Source organism: Cavia porcellus, unplaced genomic scaffold (genome assembly GCF_034190915.1).
Source record: "Cavia porcellus strain 051 isolate PalLab524CR breed Dunkin Hartley unplaced genomic scaffold, mCavPor4.1 scaffold_30, whole genome shotgun sequence".
NCBI classification, from domain to species: Eukaryota; Metazoa; Chordata; class Mammalia; order Rodentia; family Caviidae; genus Cavia; species Cavia porcellus.
The window spans coordinates 36442795-36461738 of record NW_026947513.1 but is presented as its reverse complement, the minus strand read 5'-3'; the positions used below and the strand labels follow the sequence as shown (position 1 = coordinate 36461738).

General features: G+C 33.1%; 1 long non-coding RNA gene across 1 annotated transcript in view; it reads left to right on the top strand.

Annotated features, from left to right (window-relative positions):
• LOC106028034 (uncharacterized) overlaps positions 1-6111 on the top strand; it is a 111632-nt gene extending 105521 nt beyond the window's left edge. The window contains exon 9 of the long non-coding RNA XR_001201643.2: positions 4988-6111. This is a non-coding gene — a long non-coding RNA (uncharacterized LOC106028034). The remainder of the gene's footprint in view (positions 1-4987) is intronic.
• The last annotated feature ends 12833 nt before the right edge of the window (positions 6112-18944 follow it).

Here is an 18944-nt window from a genome sequence, read left to right as displayed (position 1 = left end):
AATATAAACAAATTGAAAAAATGAAATCCATGAATAAGTTCACTGACCTAAATGGAATGAATCTAGAAATTATAGAGGTATCTGCATAGCTTATCTATAATTCTGTGGAAATTAGAAAAACAAAACAAAACAAAAAAGCTTCCTAATGATCCACAGTTAAAACAACAGCTATTCTAGGGAATAAGATGATAAATTAAGCTAATCAAAAATGAAAATACATCAAATGGAGGGCCCATGCAGTTCCAAAAGGGAAACTTATGGCTAAAGACTCTCACAATAAAAAGGAAAAGTCTCAAATCAATAAATCAGCTAGAAAAGGAGACAGCAAAATTAAAATGGAATTCAGTAAAATTGCAAGCAGAAACATAATAAAATGTGACAAAAGTCAGTCCTATTAAAAGTTCAATAAAGCTGATAAATCTTTAGTATGACTAAGAAAAGAAAAATACAGAATATGTAATCACTAATATGGAAAATAAATTGAGGTTATCACTGAAGATCTCAAATCATCAAAGATAATGATAAGTGAATGTTGTGAATATGTGATATAATGACAAATGAATGCCATGAATAATTCCATGCACATAAATTTATCATGTTAGATGAAATAGACCCATTTCTTTCAAAATATAATATACCTCAGCTGTGACAATTATGAATCTGTAAAATGATAAAATATGTAAAAGTAATCTGATAGTACTTTTATAATGATAAACAAGCCTTTTATTTATGTCAAATTCTTGATTTTGATGTCCTTATACTTAGATAAGATGTTACTCTTGGGATAAACAGTTGAGAAATATATGAGTCCTCTTTACATGATCTTCAATATTTCTTATGAATCTGTCATTTCAAAACAACAGATTTAATGATGAAAAAAGAACTACAAAAGTGCCTAACCTACTGGTACATATTATATTTAAATGGCTCAAATGTTCACATGTAATAGTAAAAGCATTTACCTTGTTAATATTCTATAATAATTTATAAATTCCATGAAAATGTAGCTATAGTGGATATTGAATCCTAAGTACTGTTCATTTATTTCCCAGTGATCTCTCATCAAATTTTCTTATATTTACTTCATGTAAACACATTGACTAGCAGGAAAATACATGAGACATTTCTAATTAAGTTAATCTGAGACTAAGATCTAAGAATGATAGAACTAATAGTGAATGGAAGATGACAAAAATATGGCTTTCCTACACTCTAGCACAATGCTTCTGAAACCAGGTGTGAGTGAGTGTGAGTGTGTGTGCTTCTCACACCATCACACAGCGCTTCTGAAACCAGACATTTGCGTGCTCTTCCATAGTGAGCACATCTCTGTGTATACTCCCAGCTTAGCATTTCTAATTTGTCTCAGTTTCAACACCACCTTCTCTGAGAGAACTCCAGATTCACTCTGGGTCTAGTGCACGTCTCCATCTCAGGACCTGTGACAGATTAGCTATAATTAAGGGTTCATAAGGTGTCTTCAGCTTGCTAGAACAGCTTTCATTATAACATTTTAAAGGGTCCAACTGACAAACAGCCAAGTGGAAGAGAAAAATGCAGCAAGCTATTGGATGGAGGCTGAGTGCAGTTGCCCTGTGTATTCTCCCTATAATTTCCCTCCCAGTACCTCCACCTACTCAGCGACCTAGAAACACATCAAGTCTCATTGTTCAAGAGTTTTTTAGATCTCCTTTCCTCCACCATGGGTAAAGCTTAAGGGGCCAAATGTCTCACCTCATCGCATGTCCTGGTGAGAGTCCCTAGATACTTCCTCTGCCTGACTCCATTACTGCATTAGTGTGAGTTGGTTTGATCATAAGGGGCTTATTGGTAGTTACAAAAACAACAACAAATTGCTATAATTTTGAAGCTTCCAGAGGTTTTTAGGAACTTTGTGAAAAAGCAGGAGATAAAGACTGAATATATTTCATAATATCACACAGAAGACTTAGAAAATGCATCAGGAATGGAGGTAACTCTGGAGATTATTTTGTCTTGTTTCAATTAGTAAAGTGAAGCTATATATCTCAGACATTTAAAATTATGCCATTCTTTCTTTCAAGACATTTAAGTATGGCCATCCTTTCATATAATTCACATGCAACTAATTTGAATTGTCGAATGTAAATAAAATAAGTGAAAGATCAAAACAAATCTTTGTTGATTAAATATGAGACAAGAGGTTTATGAAACACTACCTGGCATGAAACTATAATGAAATTAACAGAGATTTGGTTACCTTTCTGAAATTAATTAAATTGTAAGTTCATAATTTTCCAATATTTACCTGACTGGCAAAAGCTAAAATGGTTTCAAATTACATGATTTTTTAAAATGTAACTTTTTATGTTGTTAATTTTACTACAATGAACTTTCTGAGGTATGCATAGTATACAAAATCAACATGATTCTATAAACTCCTTTTGCATCCTTAAATCCTACAAAGATGTTAGTGGGTAAGTTAAAATGATCGCAGTTAAAATGTATGTATATCAGCTTTTTGAGATCTAGCTTATAAACTATCCCTTTACCTCACTGGGATTTCTTGAGTGATTTGAAATTTTGCATAATGTTTGATGAATGAGATTTAAAAAACAAAACACCATGAGGAGTAAAGAAAGTTAAAGGATGATTACCATTTGGTAGCAAGGGAAAAAGGTCATATTCTCCACATTTCAAGTGGACATTGCACCAGGTTCTTTTCTTCCTGTCCCTGATCCAAGGAGCACACGATTTTCTAGTTCATCAGTTATCAATTGTTGTATAAAAACTAGACCAAAATGTAAATCACCAGCAGTTTATGGCTCTAGACTAATCTTGTGATTCTTTGGTTATCTACTGGGTTATTCCTCTGGCTTATGGAATTAAGGCTGATCTCTACTCAGGTGACTTGACTGGGGCTGCATAGTTCATGAAGGTTTCAGCCTTTGGATTTGGCAACTTAGCAGGTCTAGAAATTCTCAGGTGTTAAGATTTGTTTCTGTTTCATTTGGTTCCACTTGATCCATTTGGTTATTAGGCCAGCCTGGGGTGCTACATGATGGAAAGATCCTCAGTTATGAGAAGGAATAAGTCACATGAGGAAAGTGGTTTGTAAGCCAAACATTATGTCCTGTCTACAATTATGCAAACAGGTAAGGCAAATCAATGATCCATTGGAGATATAACTGGTAGACAATGGATCTAACTTTTTATCAAAATCACATACATAAGAAAAAAGAGTTTGTGGCCATTACTTTTTGTAATCTAACAATATATGGTTGGGCAAATATAAGCTTCTTCTTCCATAAACTTACTTAAAAATTCTTTGTAAATGTCAACAAAGTTTTGGTTTCTATGGCAATCAGCTGAAACCTAAATATAGCCTTATTATGAGGGCGATTTTCATAGTTGAAAGCACTTTAATATTTTATCCTCTACTATGCAAGACAATATGTAAGAATAAAATGCGATGATACAAGGAAGTTAAGAAATTTAGTTTTGGGTCAGTTGAAAATGATATGCGTAGCAGTATATCTTGATTATATTACATAAGAACTACCTCTAACCCTATAATGTAGTGTCAATAGGAAGAAAAGGAAAAGAAATTGAACCATGTAAACTGGTATAGTGTTTAAATTGCAGCTTTATCACAGAAAATCTGATAGAAGTAAATCTAGGATTATTGATTAAAAAATGTGTTGACAAAAATACCTAAGCACCTTATCAATTATGCATATAGAGGGATGAATTTTAGTGAGTAGGTGGAAAAATAAACTATAGATAATAGTATGAAGATATCAAGCTAGTGAACATGTTGGCTTTGTTAATGTGCAGGTTAGGGCAATTGGACTTGGTACCACTTTGATGCAAATATCAGGGTCTTCTGCGCTGCATTGTGTAATTCAGTTGTGCAGCCCTTTTGCATTACAGTGAAGGATAACTACTTGTTATTCATTATTTACCCTTTGAGTGAAGGAGTGCAAGTGATTTGTCCAAACCTGGACAAATAATTGGTTGTTGTCCCACTGAGCCTGCACTTAAGAGACATGAAAAGTTAGTTACAATGCAGAAGAAATCAAGCAAGAAAACTCAATGTCCTCCAAAGCTTGAATACCTAATCTTCATCCAATAACTCTTGAATATACTTACTTGGAAGTCTCCTACGCACTTAAACATCAAATTTCACATATATTACTATTTCAAGTCCTTTTATTAGTAAACAGCATGAAAACAATTGACATTGTTTACCTTTGTTTCTTCTCAGCATGGACTGCTTTGATGTATCTAAGATCTTTTGGTTTACTCCTAAATCCCTTGAATTCATTTCACTTTTGCTATTCGTCTTGCCAATTTTCAAATCCTCATCCCTTAATAATCAGATTACAATCATGCCCCTAATTCTAAGACCTCCATCTTAGATGGATCTCTCTAAAATGCAAATTTGATTAGTTTTTATTCTTATAAAACTCCTTTAATATCATCAGGATATCTTTGAGGATAAAAGTTATACTCTTCCTTAAATTAGTCCTTCTGCTAGTCTTTTCCAGTAACACATCTGGTTTTACAAATAATTTGTAAGCTTCAAAATGACTTTGAAGCTAAACTTTGCTACTAAAATATAACATATTACCAACTTATATAAGATATATTTTTTATGATTTTCATATTACTATATAAGCAGATTATTCCTTATTACAACTATGTTTAAAGTTCATAAATTTTCAATGTGCTTATTGCTCATCCATAGTTTCATTGTCTTCTTAACCTTATTTTGATACTCCTATACATTAAGCCTTTTTGTCAATGAGACATGACACCTAAATATTTCCAGCTATTCTGTTAAATAATAAGATACGTAAGGGGAAATATAAAAATAATCGCTTGTTTTTCCAGTAGTTTCCTTAAGTTCTGAAAAGTATCACTTTTTCATTAAGTAGTTAAGCTTCAGTGGACAATCAGATTTCTTGCTTGATTACTTTGTATTATAACTTTTTATGTCTTGTAGGTGCAGCTTTCTGAACTAGCCCATAAGAGTTGGAACTGCACCTTCACACTCAACCCAGTTGTGTGTCACATGTGTACCCTTGGCTGTGGGTGACAAGTGAGGTGCTGATGAGATGATAGTGAACAGACATCATGAAGATTTTACAGTCAGCTGGGGGATGGGAACAAGCACAGAGTTACAGCTGAAATTGATGCACATGGAAGAACTGATAGACTATTGCTTCTGTGAAAATGACTATTTTCAATCACTTGTTTTACAAATACTACTAATTTGAGCCCTACGGGTTTTGCAAAAATGCAATAAGTCTTACTACAATTTAATTTTATGTTGCAGGAAATATTTTGTAATCCAAAGTCATATATTCTAATTACAGGAAGTCATAAATAAGCAAAATAAAACTGTGCACGAGTATTTATAATGTGCCTAATAAATATCAAGTATTGTTCTGTGTATTACCATTAAATTTCTTGTCCTCTCTGTGCCAGACAATGAGAATTGGTTATCCCCAAATATATGTAAAATGACATTTTGATTGAAAGTCAATATTAATAATCACATCATTTTTTTAACAGTGATGATTTTGGGGGCAAGTAAAGGTCATCTGAAACTCTTCATGGATCATACACATCACCCATTCTTTCATAATTATATCTTATTTTTTCTCTTAATTTCCCCTAATATTCAGGTAATTTTTCTGCTTCATCATCTTAGCAATTGTAAAATATTAACATCTTTAATGGGATTAATTCCACCAGATGAAACAATTTATTGCTGTGACTTTGAGGAGAAGCTGAAAAGTTGGGCGAGTTTCCTCAGCTATTTCAGAGACATATTTAAGCAGCTGATCTGAAGATGAACTTCTGGCACTTGAGTCACACTACTGTGATCTGTATTTCAGTGACCATTGTTCTATGAATTGGCACATTCCTGATGACTAAAAAAATTGAATAACAGGTTCAATAAACTGTACTTTTTATTAGCTTTAATTGTATGAACTGTCAGTATCAACATTTGACTCCCATCTTTTAATTTTAGGTGACTTAAGGATACATGATCGTTGGCCAGAAAAACCATATTCACGTCTAACCCATTACCACTGTCTTAGTAGAGAAAATGAGTTATTACCAGGAAAACAAGTTTGGATTTTGTGGTTGATTATAGTATGGCTCTTCTAGTAAAGTACTTGAAGATATCATTAGTTTTATTCAGTAATGTTTATCTTCATACTGGTTTTGACTTTTCTCCTCTCTGAAAATTCTAAAATGAAGTATTACCTTGTAAAAGTCTAGATTTCTTAAACTGTATCTATTTTGACAGCAAACATGGTGAATTATGACACACTGGATCAAGAAACAGGGGTGCTGCTTCCTTTCTCCTGGCAGTGGTTTCCATCCTGAGCTTCATTTCCAGGTTAGAAGATCTGGTGTGACTAGGAAATACACAAAAACCTAAGATGGACCCTATCAGCCTGTATGTATTGTTTACTTTTCTCTCATAGCTGTGGAAAAAGTTCTCGACACCCAAAATGAAGGAAGGAAAGGTTTATTTAGCTCACAATTTGTGGAGGTTTCAGTCTATAATCCTCTGTGTCCAACATAGGTTGCTCATGGAAGAGGACAACAGTTCATGGTGGCAGAAGATGGCAAAAGCAACAGAGTAAAAAGGGAAGAGTACAGAGTTAAGACTCTTTCTGTCCATTATATTGTATGTAAGGCACCCATCCTAGGATGACTGTAGAACTCACACCCATAATCCCAACACTGGATGATGAATTAGTCACAAATTCTAGAAGCTTGCTTCCGTGACCGCATGAGGTTTTGGGGAAACATCTAGACACAATAACAATGCATTTCTATTACTAATGAGAATATTCCATAATATATTGGCTATCTCTTCCTATTTGGGATGAGGAATGCTTAGAACAATTAGAGATTTTTCTTTAGTGTCTATGTGGAAATATGGATGCTTCAGTTTTGTAACGCATGTTCATAGTAAGATAGAGCCAAGGCCTTGGTCTGAAATCTGCAGCTTCATCCAGACAGTCCCCTGAATGTGGATCTGCTATTTCTCTCTCCATCATAGGGGACAAAATAATGTCTGGAATTTCTGAAATAAACTGTAAATTATATTTTATGTGCTTCTTAAACATTTATGCTACTATGAAGTCATAAAACCAACAACTATTTTCATCCTGTAGAAAAAGCCAAACACTATTCTTGTTTCTGAGGTTACACTAGTGAATGAAATAAAGGGTTCTTCATAATGGAGCTTGTAAATTTGTTGTATTTAGAAATAAACATTCATGGATGATGTGTTAGTGCTCTGTTATGGCATATGATTTAACTGAGTTGTGATTATTTAAAGAACAGGGATTACACACTTTTCTTTTTATAGTTTGACTATCAAAGATGTAGTCAAAAGTTATCGGAAATGCCAACTTTTCAAACATTTTAGCTTAGCTTGTACACAGGCACTAGGAAACAAGCAAAACTCAGACCATACCTGCCATTTCCTTTGTTGTGTCACTATATATGTGACAATTCTTAGAGTCGTAGCAATTGTCACTGAAATCAAACATCTAATATTGATGGTCACATGTTTGGGATGATATTCAGGTCACTTACTGATATGCATGTCTCACAGTTCCTGATGACAGAATGATGGGAACTTGGCAATGATTCTCATTTTTATAATCAGATCTGTAGGTGGCAAAGTGAATGCTACTGATGGTGTGAAAAGATTTTAAGTTTCCATTCCTCAGCTTGTACACAGTATTTATTCCTTGGACTCCTTTTTTATTCCTTCCCAATAGTCTAAGTTTGATAGTCTTTGTTATTGGTAATGATATTGAAATGGAAAATGAGCCCTATTTTACTGTAATAATCTTGTAAGCGTGTGCTTTTCCCCTCTCTGTATATGCAACTTGTGCAGATATACAAATTACAGTTCATGACTGTTTGAAAATATTGCAAAATACATACCTGGTAAGACTGTTAGGTGAGTTTTTCATCTCTTGTTGCTAATGAGGAAAATGACTCAGTGCTTTACTGTGTCTAAATAATTAATCTAAATGGAGAAGTGATGTCAGTTTTATGAACACTCCCTAGAGAAGCTGGGGCCCAGACTCTCTGGAAGGAAGACTAGGAATGGTATAGCAAGTTAGACAGGACTAAATGTTTCTCTGCAACAAGAATTGGAAGGCAACGTTATCAATTCTTGTGAGCCAAATGTTAATATAACAATATACAGGACAAAAAGTCCACTGAAGCAAAGGGACAAATAACAGAGGGAGACATCACAGGGCATTCAAAGATTTTTGAAGTTGATTCTGTTGATCTGATTTAGATAAAGACTATGTCAGCTGGCCAGATAGCAAGCTCTGCCAAGTAGAAAGGCCACAGAGGTATGAAAGTTGGCAAGTTCTGCTATTTCACTGTAACCACCAGCAATGAGATGAGACCACTAACCAATCAGAAACATGAAGCAATCAGAACTGTGTTTTAAACGTATTAATGTTGATGTACAGTGAAGACCTACGTTGTGCTGGTAAATCAAACAAAGCATTTGTCATTTTCTGAAGGACAGATAGTTTTTCAGTGTCCATTTTTAAGCTCAAATGATTTGATATCCACTGAAAAGTTTTCTGAATATTTAACGTTTGGTTCACAAGAAGCAGCAGGAGCTAGCTGTTATGCTGTTCTTTCTTTTTGATCCTTCAAGATCAAGGGTAGGCCATCTTGATTGAACACTGTTTCTGTAATTCATCATTACAGTGTGGATCATGATAGACAAACAAATACATGTGTACAGAAAATGGGGAAGCAGATTTTACCCAGGGCATAAAGGCAAGTAGATTGAATTGCAGTTTAAAAATCGTGATTGGAAAAGACCTGACTGAGGTAGAGAAGGGAAGGGAAAAAATGACTCATAAAGAATGAGCTGAGGAATCAAATTTGGTATGGGTTACACTGAAGTGGAGACGCACATAAGATAATTCTTAAGACACAGAATTTAAAATGATTAGAGAAAAGTCTTGGAGAAGGTGATTGATGATGGAATAAAGAACATAACCAACAAATATTCTTTTATTGAAGGAGGAGAGAGAAAGAGAGGGAAGGTAAGGATCTTGACAACTTGTAGTTGTCCTAGAAATAGAAAGAGTTGTTGGACAGGGTTCCTGATTTGCTCAGCAAACCTGGGAGGCACAGTTATTTCCTGAGGCTGAAGTATAAGGGAAGGTTTAGGGTTATTCATTAAGGTAAATCACTAGGATAGACAGCTGAGAACAGCTTCCTAGGGAGTACCAATGGCCCTAGGGAAATTAAATTGTAGTGGTTTTGATTCAGTGCTTTAATGTATTCACACCTTTTTAGTTATAGACAATATTACTAAATATTCTCTAGGATAATATTCTTTAACTCATGATTTCCACTTATTCCAGTGTAGTCTTCTGATAAGAAACAAATAATTGGGCTGGGGATTTAGCTCACTGGCATAAGCACTTGCCTTGCAAGCAGGTGGTCGTGAGTTCGATCCCTGGTACCGATTAAAAAAAAAAAAAAAAGAAAGAAAGAAACAAATAATTGCATATTCATACAGCAAATACCATTTGTACTACATTTTTTCTAAGAGTTTTATGTATTTCTCATTTCTCACGATTGAAGTCTGCTGGCAATCCCGTGAGGCAGGTACTGTTATTTTCTCATTTACAAGTGAGGAAAATATGACCCTGAAATATTACTAAGTTCCCCAGGTCATAGGACACAGTTGAGATTACAACTAGTTCCATGGGCTTCACAAACAAGAACCTTTGGTTGGTTTACATACTCTCACTGTAGATTCATACCAATATATAGTGATTACAAGCAAATCTCTGTGATTTCATCTTTTTTAAAAAATTTTTATCATTATGTGAGTCAAACTAAGAACCTGTAAACTCAAAACAACAAAACTGAGGCAATAATGAACACTTTAAAGTTCTACTTATTGGTACGTGGGAAAATTACAGAAACAGTCATAGCGCAGTCTATAAAGAAAGGGAGAAATATTTTCTATGATAGACTATGTAAAATGTTTCTCTTATTCAAACAGCACAATACATACATTCCCTTTTATACCAGCACAGAAGATTACTCTCATGTAATGTCATACAGCCATGGAATTTGAGAAGTTAACTGCAGAATCAATAGAAATGTAAAGGTAATGCTTAAATTATATGAACATATGTGATGAATACTAGGTTTTAAGGATTAGATTTAGTGTATATTGAGATATCTCTGAAATTAGTACATTACTTCTGTTACATCATTGACTTTAAGAAAAGTGTCAAAGGGAAAAACATAGTACTGTAGTGGTCACGGTTATATACTTCACTGACGTTTAAAAACAAAGGGTCAAGTATAATCTATGGTTTCTATGTAATCTCTTATACTAACTTAATATTTATTATTTATGATGACTTTATTAATTATCACTTATCAATTAAAAACTAACATTTAACTATGAACTATTAACTATTTAACTATTAAATATTAACTATTCTAAATAAGTAACAAATAGACCAAACTAAAAACTATAACTAAGACTTTAGTGGCCAGAAATGGCTGGTACAAAATTCTCACAAAACAAGCCTCACTGGTGAATTCCACGCCATAATAGTAACATTATACCTTATGTCACATTTTAAGTTATATTAATATTATACTTCACTCTACAATTTTCTCTTCCTTGGTTTTAGTGAATGGTTAGCTAAGAAGTAGGGCTTTCAGAATTTGCTACTATTATCTGTGATACTACTCAGCTGGCTGGGAATACATACATCAGCATTACTGTAGCAGTCGTAGCAGCTCACAACTATTTAAAAACATCAACCCAAAGAACATCGTGCTTTTTAAAATGGCCTGTGGCATCCTAAGTTCATTTATATTTTATTAGCTACTAATTCAGTAATGTGCTACATTTTGGTGGATCTAACAACACAAACAATGAGTTTGAAATAACTTTATGGTGCTTAAAGATGAGAATTTGGTACATTTGTAAAGTGTTTTCCCATCTCTTTTTTTATCCCATTAATTCATACCAGGTATTAGGTTAGTTTGACAAATATCATTAAGTTAATGCTACTCACCTGATATGGGGTGATAATAACTAATTGAAATGTAACAAGAATATTAATTTCACTGTTATGGATAGTGATGAGATGGACAGCAGAGGTATATCCTTTAAACACATTTTTATTGGACACACTACATGAGAGACACACATAGTGCAGTCTCAGCATAATAAAATTGTTAACTTTAAGAGAAGTATGAAAGTAAAGGAAGATGACTGCTATATTAGACAATACTGTAATGATGGCAGCGGCATACATGCCAAGATCAAGGTGTGAAATAGTTCAAGTTGGGAATATATGGTTATGTGGTATTGCTGAATTACACAGAATAAAAGTAGAACATTGAACAAGGTCTTATAAAAATTATAAAAGCATCCCTAATTTTACCTATCAATATTTTCTGATTTCATGACTTCAGATATTCCCATTCTGTGTCTAATATACCTACATGGAAATAAAGATTAAAATATCCGATACTAGTCTATTTTTTATACTTACTCATTCTCCCACTCAGTGCAAACTTAGTATCCATTGACCTAAAATTTGTGTTACTTTCTCACTTCTTTTTATTTTCATGCTGTTCCTTCGTTCTGTGAAGCTTCATGTATCTGTTATGATCTTAGTCCTTTTAGAAGAGAATGTTTGAAATGTTCAATCCCAGGAACAGCTGTCTTCTCCTGTGCAAACCCTTAAATGCCTGTAATTGAGGAAGAGTCTTCTCTTTGAGACTATTCGTGGTGTTGAGCGTTTGTGTGTCACTGTTCTTCTATAAGTTCATAAACTTTTAATCAAATAATGGGACTTGTTCATCTTTTGATTCCTCCTCAATCATATTAATTAAAAAAGCGCAGGCTGTAATAAAAAAAATAACCCAAAATAGTAATGGCTTTACTCAGCAAAAACAGTTTCACACACACACAGAAATGTCCTGGAGAAGCAGACAGGTTAATCGTTCAGCTTTCCCCTGTGCACTCAGGAGCCCCACATGTCAGACACTTTGCCATTTGTACCAAGTATCTTCCAGAGCTGACAGTATCCTTGACATCCCAGTTGTCAGGAGAGAATTCAACAAGGAAAACAAAGAAGATTTCTAAGTCTGGCTTTGCAGTAGCATGCAACACACTGATACTCCCTTTCCTGTAGTTTAGTCACATGGGTATACTTTAGGAGAAATAGAATCCGGGGTTTGTAGTTCAGAATATTCAATTACAGATCTCTGTTATACTGCCTTATTATAACACTTTACATGGAAAATCAATAGCTAATATTTACAGACAGTTTGTAATAGTCAAGATGTTTTTCTTAAATGCGTTACATATGCTAACACATTTACAAAACACAAGTTCTTTCTTACCTCACTTATTTACAAAGGAAGATACATGAAGGAAAAAGAATTTAAATAGCTTTATGAGGATCACATAGATAGTATGCAGTATGCAGGGGTGAGATGGGGGGAGTCCCAGGGTCCATGTTCTAAACCTCTGTATCACTGCCCATAGGAGTTGTTTATCAAGTTGCATATATCTATATCTATCTATTTATCTATCTGTCTATATCTATCTATCTATCTATCTATCTATCTATCTATCTATCGAGAGACAGGGAGAAACAGAGAGACAGAAAAACCACTTGGCACAAGTGGTTTTTATGAACTATTATAAAGAAATATTTAGGAATCTACAAAATATTTGTAAAGCACTTTAAAAAATACATTGTGAAATGGTTTCATGGTATTGAATTGAAAGCCTCATTATCAACATAGTATGTGAAAATATTAGGCAATGCACAATTTTTGTTTGTATTCTGTTATTTGGCATAATCCTTAGTCAGTAGATAAAAGTCTACAATAAATATAAAGACAGCTAACCTATCCTTCATCTGAAGCACTGCCTGGAGGTGCCTGGAGTGCCAGACAGACTGGAGACGTTATATTGATAGCTGAGGCTCTGAGCGAATCAATGGACTCATGCCTTGAAACCAGTTCAAAAAATGTTTTTACCAATCTATTGAAGAAGATTGAAGCTAAAACTGTAATGTAAAGAAAGACCTTTGTGAGTGGGGTCGTCCATTCTTTTGCTTTGTTTTTAGTTTCTAATATAAAAGTTAGCCAATATGTCTTAACTGGTCATCACTTTCTAGATCTTTCAGAGTTATGCTGTGTTTGATATAATCCCTTGAACCAAGATTTCACTTTGAACATCGACTGCAAACTTGAAGTCTTGGTTAACTCCAAGAAACTGAACATTTTTGCAAAGACTAACTGAAAGTTCATGGGGCTATTTCTTAAAAATTGCAATATTACTAATTGAGAGAACTACTATTCATTGCTTTATGAGCTTAACTTTGACATTAGGATTATGTATAGATGTTTTATTAACACAGATTTAGAGTAATGCTTGCTATATTTTGGGTTCTTAATAATTGTACCCTACTCCTGTTTTAATGATATTTGAAGTTTCATCTACCTATCTCTCCTTGATTGAGATGGATCAGTTATCCTGGAACTTGTCTCACCTAAAATCTGGAGAAAGGATCTTGTTAGCCTCAAGGATAGGGTTAAAGATAGATTTAGGAGGTGGCTGTCCATAAATGACCAAACCCTCTGCTGCTGGCTACAAGCTGTGAGACTGGGGAACCGAAATTACTAACACCTTCTAACTTTTATTCATTTGTTTATTTTCTTCAGAAATATTTATGTGCTTAGCATATACTTTGGGATACTAAAATGCACAAACTACATAGAAATTCTGGGAAATGAGATGTAAGACTCAACCTTAGAACAGAATGAACACACATGAAGAACTTAAAGATCATGTTTTTGTGAACACTGTTTTTTATTCCTGGATGAAGCCTCCATAAAAATTATACTGGCATGAAAAATTTATCTCGTCAGCCAATAAATTTTGTCTTAAGTAGTAAGGGTTAAATTTTCTGTCACACACCATTCAATGGCATCTCAGTTAATACTCAAACTTACACTCATTTATATTATAAAAATTAATTGAGTGTAATATGACTGACACAATGTGTCCTATTGTTGTAAATTCTTATGTTATAAAATGTCTCCCTGCTACTGTTACTTCGCTGTTTTAGTATATTTTGATTACCCTTAATGTTTAAAAAATGTAGGGAATACATTATAATCTCTAGTTTATGATTGGGAAAATCGAGAATGATGTATGAGAATATATAAGTGTGATTTGTGCATCTACTGCCTGGAACTCAGATATAAATCAGAAAAAATACTGCACTGTCTGTACAGATGTAGTCACTTTTGATTAACACATCTACTTTATACTGATCAAATGAATCATTTAAATTTTCAATGAACATGATATTTTTATTATTTTATTATTACTTATAAGGCAAATTTTTTAGATATTTTCAGTTTTTGTATACAACACAAATTATTTAATTTTTCTGGAAAAATTCTTTTAAACTGAAAATTTCATTGAATTGTATAATGATGCTTTACTAACTATACTTATGATGCCTCATATGCTTTTCTTTAAAGCTATTTATTTTTACATATTATACTACTTTGGCTTTTAATGTGAGATGCAAGCATGTCAAAACTATAGAATAAAATTAGCTTATTTTACTGGACTATGCAATACTACTTTATGTTTATTGCACAGTTATTTAATTAAGCATTTATTTACTTAAGCATAAGTAAATGAAAAATATTTCTAGTGTTACAACTCAACTGGTAATTTTGTGTGATTCCTTTTTTAGAAAAAAATTTAGTTAACTAGATTCATACTTTTAAATGATGTGTTTCTTATCTGTATTAGATATTTCATTAGTAACGTCATCACTTGATTCTATCCTTTGTGCATCTTCTTTATGAAATGAGTAACATTTTAATAACCTCATAATAATTCTAATTTGCAGACAGTTAATATCCCAATGATAATTCTAACTTACCAACATATCATGATTCATATAAACCTTCTCCTTTTGTGTGAATTCAGATTGTTTACTTTTATCATGTTAAGCTATGCTTTAATATGTTGTCTTATATAATACTCTGTATCTGTTTTTTCAACTAAATAATAAAATTCCCTGGAGTTTATTTTTCAAGCATGTGAGAGAATGTTTCATCTTAAATTTATGACTTTGTTTATTGTTGAAATGAGTTGTGCTTTGAATTTCTCCATTTCTCTGTGGCATGTTGTCTTTGTTGCTTCTCTGTGGCATGTAGATCAATCTATGCCTTCCATTTTCATTACTTATATTTTTCTAATATTTTATGTTTAGTCTGATTTAGCAGACAAGTGACAAAAGATGTATGTTTGCATGCTGACAGACATCATTATTTTTCTTTGTGAATTGTCACAATGTCTTTTTTTATTGAGGTATACCGTGATCATTTACATAATGTTTAGATTCTCAAACGTTCTTTTCACATATATGATAACACCTGTGAAATTTGTTAAACTTGTTTGTTAATCAGTGGAGACCTGACTTTGCACTGTAACGTGGGACAAAATTTGTTTTTGTTGTTTTATTTTAAATTGCTATTTTTCCTAAAACCACTTGTTAACTTATGTTTTCTTGCTAATTTTTATTATATCATTGATTCTGAGGTGTTTTGGATCTAGTTTAAAATACTGTAGTACTATAACATCACATTTTCTGTAACTATATCAGCATAGCTCTATGCAATATTTACATCACTTTTCTTTTTGAATGGTTCACATCTGTTCTAATCTACATGTCTTCATGGGAGAACTTTAGTGTTTTAAAGTCTCATAAAAATGTGGTCAATAGTTGCACTGGAATTTTATATTTGTACATTAATAAAAAATTTGACTAACCTCACAATACTTATCCTTTTTCCTAAGTATATCTCTATTCAACTTTAGAGCAACTTAGTTATATCTATTTATACCTGTCTATATAACTATACATTTGTAAGTGCACATGCATGTTTTTATTTTGTTGTTTCTAAATATAAACATATTTATTATATCAGAGATTATAGAGTACCATAGAACTATGACCTTTAGGTGTTTTAATAATTAATAAATTTTACATAGGAAATCAATGGCTTAGAGCAAGATTGGATGGGGTGGAGGTGTGAGAATCAAGGGATACTCGTGCCTCATTCATTTCAAGAGCACTGCCACACCTTAATTCATAGAGATCAGCAAACTACCGTTGCCTTCATGCAACTGCCTCTGTTCCTCATGAGCTTTTGTCTGTAGATACAAACCGTAGCTCTTACACCTATCTTTCAATGTCTGTCTGTGACATTGCTTGCCACTGAAAGGAACGTCTGGAAGAGGCTTCTGATTAATTCCAGTCTTCCAAATCTGGCAAGGTTATAGCTAATTGGTGAATCTATTTGGAATCCAAAGTCTTAGCTTGAAAGTAACATATATATACATATTTGGAAATGACTTTATTATCCAGGCTATCATACAAAAGTGACAAAGAAGCAAACATTGATATACAGTCCTGATGTTACCACATTCATATTTTAAAATGCATTCAATGTTAAAAAGAACCACTCTTTTGTGCTGTGCTTATTATTGACAATTCCTCCATAGTGTCTGCTGCTGCCTGGGAGTGGGCACAGGAATTCAGAATTTGCTATTACTGGTAATTTCCGTGTCCTCATACACTGCTGCTTTCAGATTATACAACCAACCACAAAAAGAGCAATGATGAGACTAACTATGAAAACTAATCCATTTCTTTTATGAAAATGCTTTTTGCTGTTCCAATTGTGTCATTTTATTTTGTAATATTTATGTGAATGATGCCAGTAATATTTGGAGCCTGTTCAATGTTCTTTATAATTTCAGTATAATTCTGTGTAGCATCTCTATACACAATAATGTTTGATGAAGTTTGATGATTTAATGTTTCTAATTTTACGATCAGATGAAAAAGTTTGCTTCATTTGTGCTTCTAATTTATTAATAATGTGCTTCAAAGGTATTGTCTTTTTTATATATGAAGTCTAGGTCTTTTTATGTATATTTGTACATATGAATCTGTAATTATAATTCTTTACTCTGGGCATTGCTTTTATTTATTAGCATGTCTATTTTCTTGCTGCTCAATAGCAGTCCTTTTTTCTATTTATTTTAGTCTTTTTCTGAGTTGAATCTCCTAGTTGCTTCAAGCAACAATAACACAAAAAAACAGTGTGTATGCAGTTCAAGAGTAAACTAAACTAAAGTAAATGTTTATAAATCAGATCCCTACCCAAACACATTCTTTACAACTATTTCATTTTACTCTTCTTTCCTTATGTCTGCACCCTCTGAATCTGAAGAAGAGAGTATACATTGTTGATTTGTGACTCTGAATGGTAGAACTTTGCTATGAATACAGTAGCTAAAGATCATGTGGTAGTGTTACGTTTCTAATAGAGAAAAAAAAACTGAACTGGGAATCAAGAAATTGGATTTCTAGTTTCCTCCGATATGTCAAAATGAAAGGAACTATTACTTTTATATCTCTAAAAAAGTCATTTGGAACTAGAGGAAGAATACTGGTGAGATTGATAATGTGATTGAATGTGGCAATTATACACTTGTGGTAGACAAAGGGTTTATAAAGAAGAAGAAAAGTCTATCATCAGATTTCATGTTATGATATGTAAATGGAGTCCTAGGGATTCTCTATGTGGCTCAAAAAAAAATAATTATACGCTTACCACAACCAATTCTGTCTTTGAATGACCAATTGAGTTTAGCAAAAGCAAATGTTTAAAGGATAAAAGGTTTACAATAGGTATTTACGTTAAAATTCTAGCTTGATATATACTTCTATTGATACATATATTTTAATGATATTTTTTGCATTAATGAATGATTAATTCAATATTCAGTGAAACTTCAGTAATTATAATACTGAACTAGAAGCTGGAAATATAATATAATATAATATAATATAATATAATATAATATAATATAACAAAAAGTAAAGCTGGGGGATTGGGGATTTAGCTCAGTGGCATTAGCACCTGCTGGCAGGCATGAGGTTGTGAGTTTGATCCCTGGCACACACACACACACACACACAAAAAGAAATAAAAAAATGTATAGCTGGACTCATACAATTTATATTTTAAAGAATTTCAAAATTGTTGATAGAGAAAAATCCCAAGACCCTGAATATTAAAAATCTATTGGAAAAAATGACAAAATAGCTCCATATTCATCTCAGAGTAAATGGCAAATCAAAACATGAAAACAACTTAATTAATTATAGATGGATATTCATTTTCAGTAATGTCTTTTTATCTGTTTTTCCCTATTAAAATTACATTTTAGAGACTGAATAATATGTAAAGAACAGAAACTTATTCCTCATAGTTACAGAGGAAGAGAACTGTAATATCAGGATAGCATGAGGTTGCTTGTTTTGTGAGCATCTCATCCAACTCCAAATGATACTTTGAACATCGCATCTTCAGGAGGGGAGGGATGTTCTGTCTTTCAGTAACTGAAGGTAGAAGGACAAGACAGCCAAAGAGCTGGCTCCTGCATGATGCTTTTTTTTTTTTTTTTTTTTTTTTTAAAGGCTTATATTGACTCATGAGGAGCCTTCATAACCTCTTTCGTGAAGACCATCATGGTTTAATGTTATCACACTGGCCACTAAATTGCAACACTTGAACTTTGAAGAGGATCCATCCAAACTACAGAGTGGTACCTACTACATTGCTTAAAGTGAAAACGATGGAAAAACAAACAAACAAACACAAGTGTTTGAGGATAGAGAGTGCAAAGCTTTACACTGCCATAGGTAGTGCAAACTGTGGCAGAATCATTCAAAGTGAATACCTACATACTCTTACTAAATGTCAGTAAATCTACTGTCAGG